The sequence below is a fragment of the Mirounga angustirostris genome, unplaced genomic scaffold (genome assembly GCF_029215605.1).
Source record: "Mirounga angustirostris isolate CCGP_5_RB_7025 unplaced genomic scaffold, mMirAng1.0.hap1 SCAF_9, whole genome shotgun sequence".
Taxonomy (NCBI): Eukaryota; Metazoa; Chordata; class Mammalia; order Carnivora; family Phocidae; genus Mirounga; species Mirounga angustirostris.
Genome location: NW_026991717.1, coordinates 19197658 through 19214904, shown reverse-complemented (window position 1 = coordinate 19214904; position 17247 = coordinate 19197658). Strand labels below are relative to the sequence as shown.

Sequence of the window (17247 nt, the reverse complement as noted above, 5' to 3'; positions counted from 1 at the left end):
CTCCTCCCCCTCTGCCTCTCCCCGCATCTGTGTGCTCGTGCGCCCATGCGCGCACGCACAATTCTCTCTCTAAAATAAATAAATGAATAAAATCTTTAAAAAAATGTATACCCATCTGAATGTTAATGTAGATGTGGCAGATAAAACTGGCAGGTAAAACTATAATTTCTAGATCTGTGTTGTCCACTATGGCAGCCGCTAGCCCCTTGTTGCTACTGAGTCCCTGAAACGTGGCTGGTCCGTTAGAGATAGAGTCTAAGCGCAAAACCCGCACCAGATTTCAAAACCCTACTGTAGAGAAAGAATTCAAAATGTCTCATTAGTAATTTTTATATTGATTATATGTTGAAATGATAATTCCAAAAAAATATTATGGATGTGTTGGGTTAAATAAAATACATTATTAAAATGAATTTCCTTTTTTTTTTTTTTACTGTTTAAAATGCAACTACAAGAAAACTTTAAATTACATATTTGGCTCCCACTATTTTTCTATTGGACAGCATCATTCTAGATGATAAAATCGGATAGATTAATGACCTTGGGGTGGGCAGTGATTTTTAAAACAAGACAGAGGAAGTACTAGTATACGGAAAAGATCTATACATTGGACTATAGTAAAACTAATAACTTCTTTCTATCAAAGATTACCATTAAAAGAGTAAAAGATAAGCTGCCGAAGGGAAGGGGACATTGCCATACATATAAACAACCAGGAGTCATATCCAGAATAAAGAAACAAGTCCATTAGAAAAGATAGACCAACACAATAGAAAGTTGGGTGAGAAATTGGAACAGGTACTTCACAAAAGAACATATCCAAATGGCCAAGAAACAGGAAATGTGCTCAACCTTATTGGAATGCTCTTTAAAACCACAGTACAGTACTTCTACACACCCACCAGAGAGGCTAAAATTTAAAAGATAGGCAGCAGGAGGGTTGGTGAGAATGCGAAGAAGCTGGAACTCTCATACACAGATGTGGGCGTGTGAATAGGCACAACAGCTCTAGAAGACTGGCCAACAGGATCTCTTAAACGAGAGTATACGTACACCGTGGCCTAGCATTTGCATTGCCCTACAGAAATGCATACATATGTTTACCAAAGACATGCTCAAGAATGTTCACAGAGAGTGGCCTTATTTGTTATAGCCCCCAGTTCAGAACAACCCAAATTTTTCTCAACAGGAGAATGGAAAAATAGCCTGTGGTATAGTTACACCATGGAACACTAAACACCAGTGAAAATGAGTCAGTTACTGTCCACACATCAACCTGGATATGTCTCAGTCGCAACTGTTGAGGGAGAGGATCTAGATGCAAAAGAATGCAGTCAGTGTGATTCCGATAGTATGAAGTTTAAGAACGGGCAACAGGAATCCACGGTGTTAGAGGTTGGGCGAGGATAACTGGAGACAGTGGGGTGGTGACTGGGCAGAGACACAGTGGAGGATCTGGGGCGCTGGTAATATCCTATTTCTTGGCCTGGCTGCTGGTTATAACACAGGTGTGTTTATTTTTGTTATTTGTTACTTTACTATCTGCATGCTCGGCTTTAATAAATATGTTTGTTAAGCAACAGTAACAATACTGATTTAGGTGTTCTGAATCAGGGGAGAGCATGGCTTAGAAATATTTTCTAGGTAATCCCCTTAGAGAGCCAGCATTGAGAACCAGGGCACTAATGAGTCACAAGTAACTCTTTTGAAAACCATGTGCTGATATAACTATAATCCCTATTCGAGGCAGTGCTAGGCTCTTATTGTCTTAAGTTGCACTGACTTTGAGGACATAATTCACATGGATGAATCTTAGAGACATAAAGAATCATAAAGTTAATGCCTTAGAAGGCCGGGCAGGTAACTCAAATGAGCAGCGGACCAGGTGATGAACCTTGTGCCTCACTTAAGGCCTGCGGGTCCTGTGATTACTGCCAAATCTTCTGGGTCTGGTTTTTTTTTGTTTTTTGTTTTTTTTTTTTCCAAGTGAAGCTGTGAATCTGGATTTTTTTTGTGAAAATTCCTAAAATTTAGATGTCGGCTCAAATTATGTTAAAGCACTCCCCAGGTCAGACGAAACTGATTGGTAGGTCCAGTTCAGCCTGCACCAAGTTCTGCCACTGATTTGTAACTCTGACTTCAAGTTTTAGAGCCAGAAGGAAACTTACGGGTATCACTGTATAGTCTATTAATTATGTTTCCCTTTTCTGCTTCTGCAGGGATGTTGTGAAAGTAAAGGCGAAACTTTTACATATATATATACACATACATATATACACAGTACTTGAATTTCCTCGCGGAAAGCTATCCTATATACTCAAGGTAATTACTGTTATTTACACTTTATTTTATTTTATTTTACCTCTACTGTGTTGTCTTCACTGTGATCTTGAAAAACTATATCTGTGCCCCAAAGCTTTATTATTATGTGGTATTGTTTTATGTATTATGTATGTATTATGTGATATTGATATATGTATTATGTTCTGGGGGGAGGAGAGGTGTTTTGGGCAAGGCAAGTTCCATGTTATTCTCTATGATATACTGTAGATCCATACTCTATTCTTTTTGAGAGGAGACATGTTGAGTGAAAGTTTCCTCTGGCAGCACCAGGTGGCAAAGAGCTCCACCTGGTTTAGCTGGTATTTGCCGCGTCTGTGATCCAGTCTCGCCCCCCACCCTCCCCTTCCCATTTTCCCCGAGCCTCCTTTCTAACTGGAAGGAAGAGTGGCTCTGTCTGTCCTGCAGGTTTCCAGCCTCCAGCCTCTCCCCTGTGAGAGACGGGCTTTGAAAAGCACACGTCTTCCAAGTCATCAAAAGTGACAATCGGGAAATGATTATTTGCATGGGGAAGAGTTACAGCGCATGCTCACAAATATGGATGAACGGCAAAATCAAGTACTGTAAAGAGAAGGAGCCTTTTTACCCTCAGCGCCTAACTTTGGGTCTGGCTCTGGGTCACCTGGAGCAGATCACTTGATCCCTCTAAACTTCTCTTCGCGTGTGTAAATTGGGGGTATGAATAATGATTATTGTGGTGAGGATACAATGAGCAAATGCTGGTGAAAGAAATCGTGTTCATTGTGAGATGCGTGCCGGTTGTTAGTTATAATTGTAAGTGTTGCCTTGAACTTCTGTCATGGTGTGTGAAGAGACGGTGCTGTTATTCCCAGTTTACAGCTGCGAAAGCAGGTGATACAGCCGCTGGGCCTCTGGATCACGTCCCTGACACTTGGCCCTGCACCAACAGTGCTCGTCGGCGTGGGCCCTCGCCCCACCTCCCGCCTAACCAAATCCCAGTGAATCAGTAGAGAATGTAGAAGGGGTTCATGACCAAGGCCCACCCCACCCCTGCCTTTTAGCCTATACTTTTCTATACCTTCTTACCAAAAGTTACGCTAAACACAAACCCCATCGATCACAAATGTATTTCCCCTGCTTACTTTCTGTGAGGTAAGAGTAAATAGGGAAGCAGTAACCTGCTGGGGTGGGCGGGTACGGGGAAGCACGGGGAAGCCGGAGTAAATAAACTACTTTTTGCTAACAAAGAAGGCGCTTTCTCTGGGGAGGAGTGGTTGAGCTGGACCTTCGGAAGTTACCTGAGGATTTCTGTCTCGGTCATGCTGCCAGCGGCTGGTGGCTGCTCAGCCTGAATCCGTCTTTGGCTTCCAGAATTCCTGGGGCTTCTGGAGTTGCACACCTACCCCGAGGCCCTGTGGACAGGCCCGCCCCCCGCACTGGAGGGGCCTAGGGCAAGAGGACATGTGGAGTTGCCTGGCCCTCAGCCTGGCCTTGTCCCCCTTCCCAGCCCCAGAATTGTCCTGCTTGGCTAGAAGCCCAGTGCACGTGCGTGCAGACCCCTCGGTGTGTCTGTGTGTCCAAGTGTGAGTCTCTTTGTCTCCTCCCCAACAGTCTCCTGTTGGCCATCCCTAGGCCTAGGGGTATATTGTGCTGTCACTTTTCAGAGGACAGACCTGGCGGAGGGTCCATGCAGGCCTTGAAAGTGGTCTTGGAGGGGTTTAGGCAGGGAATTCTAGGATCCTGGGTACCCCTAGCAAGTCTAGAAAGGGGGTATGGTGTGTGGGTGGGCAGGCAGCCTTGGGTCTATGGACTCCTCAGCCAGTGGGAGGTATGGCCAGAGGAAGGCCAGACTGGGGTCTTTTCAAACAAGGCCAACGTGTAAGGGTGGGGCTTCTCCTGGGCCTGAAGCTCAGCGCCCTCTGTACACTGTCAGTGCTTAATGATATCACTGAGAGATGCATGAGAGAGCGACAGAGGCTGAGCAGTCTCAGAATTGCTATGGAATATGTAAATGTGACTCCTCTTTATCACCACGCCCTGGAAACTTCCACCTAACAGCATGGCAAGGTTGAAATTGCTCAGATTTCGTAAGGTGGCAGCTGAGTAACATTCCCGACCCTGTAAACTAACAGGAAGACAAATTTACTGAGAAACAGCTTTGCGTGGCAGGGAAGAGAAGCATCCAGGGCTCTCCCTCCCCACCTGGAACAAAAGGACTTCACTGCGGCTCCGCTAGGGATCTCTTGGTATATTTTAAGAGACTGGACACAAGTTTAGAGGAGTTGATTTTATGTATGTTTCAGACAATGCTTGCACCTGAGATACTTGCTGTTGAATATCATGTGATCCTTCCATTCGCCTTCACTTTCTTCCAGAACATGACTCTCTTTCACAATGACCTTAAGATATCCATATTGAAATGTCACTAACAGGACCGACACAGAGGAGGAACTCTGAATCCCCTCATACAGCACATGGAGCCGGCAACCTACCCTGTGGGTCATCTCTGTTCCAGTCCCACCTCTGCTCTTCTCTAGGATCACACGTGGTCCTGCTTCACCTGATTCAGACTAGTCATTCCCACTAGCACTTCTGCCAACTATATTTCATGGCAGAAAAAATTTGGGGAAATACCTGATAAATCTTAGCTTAAAGAGAAAGGACTTTAAAAAAGAAGACTGAGGAGCCCAGAGCCCCCAAGTCAGGATCAATAGAGGAGTAGCCAGAAAATCACATCGACACATGTTCGACCTATGTCCCCCAGGGAAAAAGGAATTGGCCATGCACAAGATGTGGCCCTGACGTAGGAAACTCTATATATGTTAGCACAGTGTTTTCTCTCATTCATAGCATTGATTTGCATTGATAGAAATCAGAGAGACCAAAATGAAAATTACATAAAAATGTATTGGAGAGAAAGTTAAGGATACTGTCTTGGAAAGAATGTTTGTTTGAAATGTCTGGAAACTTAGGGAAATTTTTATTTATTTATTTTTTTAAGATTTTATTTATCAGAGAGAGAGGGCAAGTGGGGGGAGGGCAAAGGAAGAGGGAGAAGGACAAGCAGACACCCCGTTGAGCACAGAGCCTGACGGAGGCTCGATCCCCGGACTCTGAGACCATGACCTGAGCCGAAGTCAGACACTTAACCAACTGAGCCACCCAGGTGCCCCGAAATTTTTATTTTTAAATAATGTGTTACATTTTCATACAATATCCCCAGGATGTTTTCCTTCCAGACACTTTTGCAGGCAAAATAGCTCTAAGTTTGAAGCCATGGGTTTAATCATTCATCAAAAACAGTAAAATGAATAAGTGAAATATTTCCCTTCTGCAGATGCCCTGCATTAAGTCTCTGTCTCTGTCTCTCTTGATCTCTGTCTGTCTCTCTGTCTCTGTCTCTCCCCCTAGCTACTTAAAATCTGGGCGTTATACATATGTTTTTTTTCTTTAAGGGGCTTCTTGCAGTAGACTGAGACTGGACAGGAATGACTCATTCTGTTCAGTTTTGAGATCTTATGAATTATTTTCCTATAGTGAATCAATAGCAAGGACTAGTGGCCATGGACAGAGGAAGCAGCTCTCCCTGCCAAGGAAGAGAGATGACCCATCCCTATCTACTCAAGGGAGCAAACTGACTGTTCCAGCAGGTGCTAATCTCCCAGCCCCACACCAGCAGTTCTTGCCGTAAGGAAATCTTGCCTTTTCTCCTTCTAACTTTTTTTGTGATTTCAGGGTCAGTGAAGAAAGCTGTGGAGAATGAGCAATTGAGATTTTTTTCCTGCCCTCTACTATAGGCTCCCCCGCCAACCGCACCTCACCCTCATCTCAAGATTACTAGAATCTTTGTCATCTCGTTTTTCCAAAGACTGCTTCATTCTGCGGGGGCAGCAGGCTGTGCGACAGGAAACCCTGCCTTTAACTATTACATAAGCATATATTTTTAAAACATTAAACTTTGGGGCTTGCTTCATCAGTGTGCCTTAGTAACCCCAAGTCCTTCCCTAAAAGTAACTCGGCTTCCTCCTCCTCTGTGAGAGGGATGTTCGAAATTCCTTCTTGATCAAGAGGTGGCCCCACGCCCTTCTGTAGGTTTTACTATCTTTTGTAAAATGATTCCTTTGTGATACTGTCCTGGTTGGGTTCCAGTGTTGAAGGAAATCCTGCTGTCACTGAGGAAATGAGTTACCCTGTCAGGTGGTTACATTCATCCCTCAGAAGTGCCTTTCTGACACTCGGTCTGGGGGACCTTCACACTGACTATGGGATTGTCGGAAATCAGTGAATGAGGCCTGAGTGTTGGGCCACCTGCAAGTCTGTGGTGCCATTGATGAGGAAATGTAAATAGTGACAGTCCTAACACCTACAGCACTCACTATCTGCCCCACGTTGCACAGAGTGATTTAGACACATGACCTTATTTAATCCTGACCTAGACTGTACAGAAATAGGAAATATTATTCCTATTTTATGGATGAGGAATTCCAGGCTTGGAAGAAAGTCATGTGCTGTTCTAGCTCAGGTAGCTGGAAAGGGGTGAGGTTGGTCATTAAGAGTTCCAAACCCCTCTTCCTCGATAAGCCAGTAGTCCTTGGGTTCCCGCATGTCCTGTCCTAGAAATCCTACCCCAGGGTGTTGTGGGGGGTTAGTCTGGGTATCATCCCAGGTGAGTCTGATCATCCGCAAGGTCTGAACTAGATGCCACTGTGTAGTACAGCCTCTCCAGAACTGTCCCTAGGTTTTCTGTTTAGGATATGAAACCAGTTCTTTCCCCTGCAGTGAGAGATGTGGAGATCGTGGGGAGAATGCATCTGTGAAGGGGCAGGGGTGACCCGTTACTCTCCCTTGGGGAATCTTTTTAAACTTAGCCTTTAATCTTACTGTTTAAACCCACCTGACATGGGATTCTTGCCCAGACCCAATAAGGTGAAGATAATAAGATAATGTGACTCCATAACATAGCTCCAGGACTTTACTGTGTTCAGGAGTTTCTACATACCGAATCACTCTTAATCTGCGATAGGTCTTTGTGAAAGGTAGAATTAGCACCATTGAGCAAGTGAGACAGCAAAGAATTCAGAGAGACTGAGTTGCCCAAGTTCACTTAGTTGTTTTTTTTTTTTTTAAAGATTGATTTATTTATTTTAGAGAGAGGGAAGCCAGAGGGAGAGAGCAGGGGGAGGGGCGGAGGAAGAGGGAGAGAGAGAATCCCAAGCAGACTCCCCACTGAGCACGGAGCCTGAAGTGGGGCTCCATCTCATGACCCTGAGATCATGACCTGAGCCAAAATCAAGAGTCTGGCACCCAACTGCTGAGCCACCCAGGCACCCCGCCTCCCAAGGTCACTTAGTTTTAAGAGCCAGGGCTGGAGCTCAAACCTGGGCTTTCTTACTCTAAAGCCATAGTTCTTTCTCAAGTTTTCCGGCTGTTTGAAGTGGTATGTGAAGCACTACATTCTTTTTCTTTTTTTCATTTTTGATTTTATTCATCAATTACAGGCTTGCAGTGTGTATGGCAGTCTTGCTGACTCTTCTTACCTGGGACTACCTGGTGGGAGAGCTCCTCCAGCACCCTTCCGTTATCCCCAGGAGGGCTTTGCAGACTCTAGGTCAATCCTCTCATCTCTCAGATGGGAGAACTGAGGCAGAATCAGGGCCTCTCCTTAGGCTTCTCTGTGAGTGAGTCACTGTCAGCAAGGTTCCCAGCCCCCTTGCTCTTGCCTACATCACTCACTTGTGCCTGAGACTAATAACAGGGTAATTTGTGGAGCAAGATGTGTGACTCACCAGACCAGGGAGGAGAGCTTGTGAGGAAGGACTTGATGGAGAGGAGCAAAATATTTAATAGCAATTGGAAAGGAGATGCTGACGTGATGCTAATTGGGTTAACATTTCTTTACATTGCAACAGCATTGCTTAGTTACCCAACTCTTAATTTACATTGTAGATTTCTAAATTTAACTAAAAAAAAAAAAAGAGGGAAGGGAATTCTGCCTTTGAAGGCAGAATTGTGAACAGTCGATCCTGTGTAACTTTCTCATAGAGTCCCTCCCAACCAGCTTAGATCTGTTCTCTTTGAACCCTAGGATTTATATCCTTCTAAGACTTATCTATTCTGTAACTTTGCTTCACATCTACTGATTTCAGTCACACCTGTTTTTCTGCAAGTTCCTATCCATGTTACCAGTCTAAGTAAACTTCCTTGGTCACTTACCTCTTTCTTGGCCTTGAGCTGGTCTTTGGCAATCTCTTTCAATTAGCAGCTGGGGCAGAGATATAGCAGAGAGGTGATAAAGGTGAAGAGGCATCTGGAAGAATGACATTTTGGTGAATACTGCCTCCTTAAACTGCATTTTCTGTCTTACGTTTATTACCTTCAGAATCTAAAGTCACTTTATTTTTTTTTTAAAGATTTTATTTATTTATTTGAGAGAGAGAGAATGAGAGACAGAGAGCATGAGAGGGAGGAGGGTCAGAGGGAGAAGCAGACTCCCCGCCGAGCAGGGAGCCCGATGCGGGACTCGATCCCAGGACTCCAGGATCATGACCTGAGCCGAAGGCAGTCGCTTAACCAACTGAGCCACCCAGGCGCCCCTAAAGTCACTTTAAATCTATTTATTTTTTATTTACTTTTTTAGAGGAGGGAGGGGCAGAGAGAGGGAGAGAATCTCAAGCAGGGTCCCCTGCTTCGCTGAGTGCAGAGCCTGACGCGGGGCTCGATCTCATGACACTGAGATCATGACCTGAGCCGAAACCAAGAGTCAGACACTCAACTGAGCCACCCAGGCGCCCCTGAAGTCAGTTTATAGATAGACCTCAAGATCCTGTCTTTCTACTGACTATGGAAACACACTCTATTTTCTCTGAAATTGCTAGAATACAAAAGATTCTGGTAGTTAGCTTTTGCATGTATAAGAAGAAGGCTGGGAGAAATTTTATGTAGGTAACAAACTTGCCTTACTTCAAATCAGGTATTAGCTTTTCTATATGAAACATTTACATGAAAAAATTACTGTCTCAAAATATTAATGCAAAATAAATCACCTTAATAACACTTTTTAGTAAGGGGCACCTGTGTGTGTATTGGGAAAACACTGGCTTTCCTGGATTTGCTTGGACAAGGCCCCTGTATTTTTCCTGGGACTGTTTCTTCATATCAATAGGGCTGGACTGGATGATTGTATGATTTTTAGAACAAAATGTACCTTTGTTGACTCGAATCATTAATAAGAAATCAATTATAAATGTTCCTAATATTGGATCAATAGTAACAAATTATCAACAGTAACAATAATTTATAAATTTTCAACACTAAGGATTTTACCCTTTTTTCATGTGTTCTTCAGTTTGCTTTTACACACACACACACGTTTAGATGTATATGTATAAAGAAGTATAATAATGAAATCATATGCCGTCATATAATTAAATATAGATATAATTTTGAATTTTGTTTTTTTTAAACTCTTCCCATGTTGGTAAAAAAATTCACCATAATTTTTAGTATTAGCTGAATGTTATTGCATAGAGTTAACATTTCGAAATGTACTTAAACATTCCAGATTTTTAAAAAATCATTATTATGAACACTGAAGTATTATTTATTAACTATAGCTTACACATATTTTTTGCCCAGTTTCACATATATCCCGAGGTAGGCTTGAACATTTTAGTGACTCCTAAAATTTGGTTACACTAAGGGATGGTATCATTTATGCTGTTTTTAAAATGTAAAAGTTTTAACTATATCACAGCACTGTATATTATTTTAAAATAACTTCTTTTAATTTAACAGGTGTCAGTTACAGAATTTTAGGACCTGAAAGTTCATTTAGCTCCTCTCTTTAGAAGGGCAAATGGTCTTTACTGCTCAACTCCAATTGATCATTTTTTTTTTAAAGATTTTATTTATTTATTCATGAGAGACAGAGAGAGAGTCAGAGGCAGAGGGAGAAGCAGGCTCCCCGCGGAGCAGGGAGCCCGATGCGGGACTCGATCCCAGGACCCTGGGATCATGACCCAAGCCGAAGGCAGACGCTTAACTGACTGAGCCACCCAGGTGTCCCTCCAATTGATCATTTAACAGGCACGTGATAAAGTGATTTACAAATATTTACTCCCTTAATCATCTTAACAACCCTATCAGGGAAGTTATCAGTTATCACCTCTGTTTTGTAGATGGAGAAACTGACGTTAAGTTAGTTGTCCAAGGGCACGTGGTTCTTGAAGAGTCAAAACGAGGCCTTAAACTCAGGCAATCCAGCTCCAAAATGCATGCGCTTGACCACCGTGCTATATACTGACTCCCTTAATATCTGTTGAGCACTTACTGTTTGTACACCTATGGTATGCCAACTTAGGGATGCTGTTGTGAGCAGAACAGGTATCATGCCTACTCTCATGCATCTTGAAGTCTGAGGAAGGGGCCAGACTTCAATTGGATCAACATACAAACATATAATTACACATTTGATACAGGTTATGAAGGAAAAGAACACAGAATGATGGCAGTACTTTGTTTAGATTTGGAGCGGGGGGGGGAAGGGGTCATGGAAAGTCTGGAAGGAGATCTTAGGGAGGCTTAAGTTGAAGCTTGAAGGATAAGGAGGAGAGAGTTGGGTAAAAATGGGTAAAAGGTGTCTGGTAGAAAGAATAGTTAACACACATGCCTGAAGGCAGGAAAGAACTTTGTCTTGTGCTCAAGAGTCAGAAAGCAGACCTGGCTTGTGGGATCTCAAAGTGAAGGGGAAGGGAGGCGCAAGCCTGGAAAAGTAGACAGGGGGGCCCAATGGCCTGGGGGCTGGTTACAAGCTTCTCCTTTAGAGGAGTGTGCAGAGATGGGTTAGGGCCCTGAGGAGCTGCCTCCAAAGGAGGCTGGGGCTGCTTAGGACAGCAAAGCCATTCCCAGGTGGGGTTTCTTCTGCACACAACAGCAAACAGTAACTTGTCATTTTCTAGGAATTAAACTTCATTGGCTCAGTATTTAAGTTAGGAAGGGGTGATTTAAGTTAGGACCCTAGATCAAGGCATACTGTGAAATTTTATTACAGAGCCAAGAGAAACATGGCCTGAAGAGAATAGCACTAGGGGATAGCCCTGGCTTCAAAGAGAACTTGACCCCATACAGATGCCAAGTGCCTAGTTGGCATTTTAGGGGTTTATTTATTAGTTTTGCTGGGAAAATATCCCAGTTATGTTTACTAACAGGGAAGAATTATTGCCCTGGTAGAAAGTGATAGGTGGCTCCTGGGGACATTAACCTAAGCTTTAAAATGGAGATAGGAATAAAGGGACAGAAGCACATCTTCCTGACATCTCAAGTCATCATTTAATCTACAAGCAAACCCTGCACACAGTACTAGAAGGGAAAAATGAGAAGACTCACCCTTCTCATTTGAACTTCAGAGGATTTTTTTTTTTTTAACTTTTTCAGAATAACTTGAGCTTTCATGAATTAGTATTAGATTAAGCACAGAAGGTTGGACTTTTCCATCAATCAAGATTGGAGAAATGAAGCATTGGCCAATAGGAAGAACTCTATAGAATATAGGGATCACTGCTATAGGAAACTTATAACCCTTGGGGCTGAGCTAGAGCGTGCAAGGAAACACCACCCTGCACGGACCCCCTTGAGGGGCAGACCAGTTGGGGAGGGTACAGAGGAGTTACCCCTAGTATCAGTGGAATAGTCTGGAAAGCAGCCCCCTGGAACTTGCCAGATACCTGCCCTCTGGGGTGCTGGGGAGGGCTCTTCACTGTAAAGTGTCTCACTGGAGGAGCTCTGCTACAAAACTCCTAAGGGGGGTGCCAGTAGAATCTGCTGGCTGCTGGGGGCTCCTGGAACCATTCTGGGAACGTACCAGAGTCAGGAAGTAAAACCCTTTCATCCTGCAGTGTCTCTCCACCGTCCTCTACTGACAGAGCTCCAGGGTTAGCTGGCAAAGGGAAAATAGGAAATGGGCCAGACCATTTCACACAGCAGGTAAAAAGAGTGAATTTGGGATTTGAGAGGCAATAAATTGATAATTGGCACCGGCTCCATACAAGAAGCCCTGAAGGCAGAGCAAATACTTAGAATGCTCCCCAGTAGGCAGAATATTAATGGAAATACAGGCCCCCAAATGACTTATAGAAGAAGTCCCCTGATTTTTTTTTATTATTGAATTTCAGGAGCTCTTTATATATTGTAAATACAGTTGCTTCCTATTGCAAATACTGCATATATTTTCTCCCAGTCTGTAGGTCTCCTTTTTATTCTCTAAACAGTATTTTGATGAGCAGATGTCTCCAGATTTTATAACCTGCCTGGAAACAATGTAATACAATATAATACAATACAGCAATATAGTACTTATTTACTTCTCCTTCATATTTTCCCCTACATGTTAGAATTATGATCTAAGCTTTTAAAACAAAAAGGACTCAAAATTCAATGACTTACAGCAGGTAAGAGTTTATTTCTCTTGTATGTAACTGTCTAGATATGTGAAAATGGGCTAATTGGCCTCAAAGATTGCTCCTATACCCTGTCATCCTATTTTCAGTTATTAGGAAGGAAGAAAGAAAGAAGCCAGGACACACAGCTTGGTATTTAAGGAGATTACTCAAATCAATGTCACTGCTGTGCCTTTGACCCAGATGTAGTCACGCATGGCCACATCTAGGCACAGGGAACGTTGGGAAATGTTGTCTCACGTGGCAGGGCAGTAACATGCCCAGGTAAAACCTGGGGGCGGGGGTGTAGGGGGGACTATAACTAAAAGGCAGAATGATTGGAAACTCAGGACATCCTGATACCCCTCAATGATATCTTTGAGGTGACACCTGGTTTTGTTTGCAAATACTCTGAATTGTTCTTTTTTTTTTTTTTAATCTGTGGGTCTGTTTTGAATTCCTTCAAGGCTTTAAACTGTTATAATGGTAAAATTTAAAATGAGAGAATTACTTATTATCTTGTTGCAAGTTAACTACTTCTCTACACAAAGTATAGGGTTTGTTGGTTTGTTTTTCTTACGATAAGCCCAGGCATTTATAGATTTTTAATGCACTAACTCAATCATAGTAAATATCCCTCAAAGGTAAGTTGCCCTATCATTTGCATTGTCTTACCCATTTGAAATGGCACAATTTAAAATGCTTTTAGAATTGGAATTTATAGTTTGCTCAGTCCTTACACTATTGGCAGGAAGCAAGTAGCTGCTAATGTTTTCCTTTGTGTTTTATCTTGAAGGCATAACCAGTTTTTTTGGCTGAGTTGGTAGAGTTCGTTCCAAAGAGAACACAAATAGATTAAATGTGGATAAACATGTTTACCTGATACCCTTAAACCAAATTTTTAAAAATTGTTTTGCAACTGATAAAAATGAGATTGTTTGTAGATAATTAAACTAGATACCATTTTTGGCTAGAGCATCACTCCTGGAGTATTCAAAAGTCCATTCCAGCCTCAGTTACCCTTCTGTTGAATGCAACAAATACTTGTTTAGTGTTTACTGTGTGGCAAGCCTTGGGCATACAACAGTGAACAAGCCAGGCAAGGTCCTTGCTCTTCTGGAGCTGCCTTTCTGTCACTAGGGAACCCTGATCCCACCATAATCAAGCTGGTCACCCAGTCTCCAAAGCTCTTGCCAACTCACCTCCTCCAACCATAATGATACTCTCAGATCATGAGCATTGATTCCAACGTGTCCTTCTTTTGCTTTATCACTCCGAAATACACCTTTAATTCAATTAGAGTTGTCTGCCTAATTTCCCACTTCCTGTCACTGGCCTTTCTCGGAGAGCTGTGTTCTGTTCTGTAGAGACACTCTCTTGTCACCCTCCTCTGACTAAATAGAGATATGTTCTGTAGAGTTATCTTCTAAGGCGATGTGGTTATTTACAGTAGGTATTGCATGGATAATTACCAGAATTTCATAATTGGCCCAAAACTTCAGCCTGACTCAGAGTTCTTACCTCAGCAAGGGTTCGAGTGCCACATTTTTTTTGTACTTTGCAAAAATGTTGCTTCGAATAGTGATAAACTTGTGGCCCAGATGGTTTTATTTCTTCAGTCCTAAGGTCAGATTTAATGGTGTTCATCTGAGAAAGTGGCTCAACAGGCTTCCTTCACCCTGTTGGGTTCTGTATCCATGAGGTCAGAAAATAATGAGTCATACAAACCTACATTAGGGAGATTGTCTTCCTGCAAACTACTGGCAGCTGGAGTTGAAAATAGGGTTTAAAACTTCCACAGTATTGGCAGGTGGGAAAACACAGCTGGGCTATAATGCCACCTCCAATACCGATTCTTCCGCAAAGTATAAAGAAATAACCGAAGGTATTTTTCTTGCACATATTTCTTTTTTTTTTTTTTTTTAAGATTTTATTTATTTATTTGACAGAGAGAGACACAGCGAGAGGGAACACAAGCAGTGGGAGTGGGAGAGGGAGAAGCAGGCTTCCTGAGGAGCAGGGAGCCTGATGCGGGGCTCGATCCCAGGACCCCAAGATCATGACCTGAGCTGGTGGCAGACGCTTAACGACTGAGCTACCCAGGTGCCCCCTTGCACATATTTCTTACTTTTAAAAAGAGCATCAGATATTTTTAATGTAAATAGTACAGTTCCTTCAGATATTTTTATATAAATAAGAGTTGTGGTACTTAGAGAATGGACACAGGATGGGAAAAGGGGACTTTTGAGTAGCTGATGAGGAAACAAAAAAAAAGCGCTGGGAGTAGTCAAGGAGTAAATAAATACCTTTGCTTAAAAAGCATACCAAGCAGAGATAGAAGAGTCGTCAACAGAGCTGACAGTATTTCATTTGCCAGAAAGGCCTAGAATCAAAATGAGAGGTGGGCTACGAACTGACTGTGAGAATCAGTGCGCTTCTCTGACTATCTAAGAAGTGAAGGAGCCATGGGGAAAGGGGCCTTGAATGACAGATTCATTGTTGCAAATGCTCAGGACTGTTCTTAGAGCAGTCACCTGTGGGCTCTGAAAAAATGCAGGTACTTCCCTGTGTCAATATTTTCTAATGTCCTTCCCCCCCTCCCGGTTATTATTGAAATATTGTGATACTTAGTTAACACGGCATAAAGGTATTGCTCTACTCGCTGGGTAGGCAAATGTCTTGTCATCTACCAAGCACCTATTTAAGGCTGTGTCAAAGAAGCCAGCACCCTCTTTTACATTGGAAAATATCTTAAGTGGTGACTATTAATAATGTCACTGTGAGATTTGAAACTTAGGCAGAATAGGAGCAAAAATACCGGGGTGGGGGGGGCAGAGGAAAGGGGATACATGAGTGCCCATTGTCAGCAAGATGAGATCAGAAGGAGGAACTGACAAATGCCCCCAGTTCCTTATTCTCCATTTAAGACCTCTTGGTTAGAGGCAACAGAATCCACCTCTTACTATCTTAAGCAAAGGACTTCATCGGAAGGGACTCACAGCCCTGAAGGAAGGCTCATGGACCAGACTTGAATGACAGTGGAAACCATGAAACAAGGGCAGTCAGGAAGGCCAAAAAGCTGAGAGATGACAACTGTCTTCAGCAGCAGCAGCAGCCTGAGCAGGATGCCATCTGCTGTTGCTGGATATCGCTGTCTGCTCCAGACTCACTGTCCTGAGGAAAGCATCCAACTGGCCAAGCCTGAGCCATCCCAACCAACTGTCAGCAGATGGAGGATGGTCCACCTTGGCTCTCACAGTGGGAACGGTACACCAACTCCCCCCACAGTGGTGATTTCCCCTGCTGCTCTGAGAGCCGGATGCGGGACTACCTCCAAAATGGCACATCCAGTATATTAGGGTCAGGAAAAGGAGGCTATGAAGGAGGCTAGACGTGCTGGTACAGGCTTGTGGCCTTAGGAGCAGCTAGCGGGAGACTGAGAGACTGTGATTTGTTTCCTGCTAGTAAACCGAAGTGGCCCAGAGACTGCTGGCCCCAGTTCTCTTCAGCTTATTTTCTCTGTGGTTAGCCTCTGACCTCATCCTGAGAGAAATAACAGGATGGTAGAGAAGCTGGCTAGAGGTGTAGCCTAGATTTTTAAAGCCCACTGCTAGAGCTAAAATGTCGGCTTGTGGATGTCTACCAAATACCCTTACACCCAGGGAGGCCATCAGCTAGGAGAGTCACTTCTCCTTCAGGAGAGTTAATCTGTTCTTGCTTTGTAAAGCATGCTATTTCTTTCCCACAGAAAGTCATGAACTTTCAATCATGCTGAAATCTGAATCTGGATATAGTCTTTCCTTCACTTAATTACTTTTCTGGGTTCGTGGACACAGGTGAATTTGAGGGGTAAAACTTAAGCCCCATAAATGAAATAATGGGAAGCTCTAGCATGAAGTTCAGGATGAGTTCTGGGTTAAAAGGGTTGAAACTGAGGGGGCTTTTTAACAGTTTTTCTTTTTTCTTTTTTGTGATATAATTCCCAGACTATCCAATTCATCCATCTAAAGTGTGCGATTCAGTGTTTTTTTAGTATATTCATGGTTGTGCAACCAACACCACATTTTAATCTTTGAACATTTTCATAACCCCAAAAAGAAAACCTGTACCCATCATCAGCCACTCCCCATTTCTCCCCACACTCCCTTCCTACACCCTGAGGAACTAGTAACCCACTTTTTGTCTCGATGGATTTACCTCTTCTGGACATTTCATATAAATGGAATCACATGCTTATGTGGCCTTCTGTGTCTGGCTTCTTTTACTTAGCGTGTGTTCAAAAGCCATCCATGTCATAGCATGAATCCTTTCAATCCCCTTGAATACTCTCTCAAATGCTTACATGTCATATGGTAACTCCACGTTTAACATCTCAAGGAACTGCCAGACTGTCTTCCATGGCAGCTGTACCATTTCACTTTCCCACCAGCCATGTTCTCAACATCCTTGCCAGCACTTATCTTCATGATGATGGCCATCCTAGTGGGTGTGAACAGTCTTCGGAGTGTGGTTT

At 43.1% G+C, this 17247-nt stretch overlaps 1 protein-coding gene across 1 annotated transcript in view; it reads left to right on the top strand.

Annotated features, from left to right (window-relative positions):
- CERS3 (ceramide synthase 3) overlaps window positions 1–17247 on the top strand; it is a 104575-nt gene that overhangs the window by 5956 nt on the left and 81372 nt on the right. Inside the window, exon 2 of the mRNA XM_045899519.3 lies at window positions 2220–2322. The gene's annotated coding sequence lies outside the window, so the exon portion shown is untranslated. The remainder of the gene's footprint in view (window positions 1–2219; window positions 2323–17247) is intronic.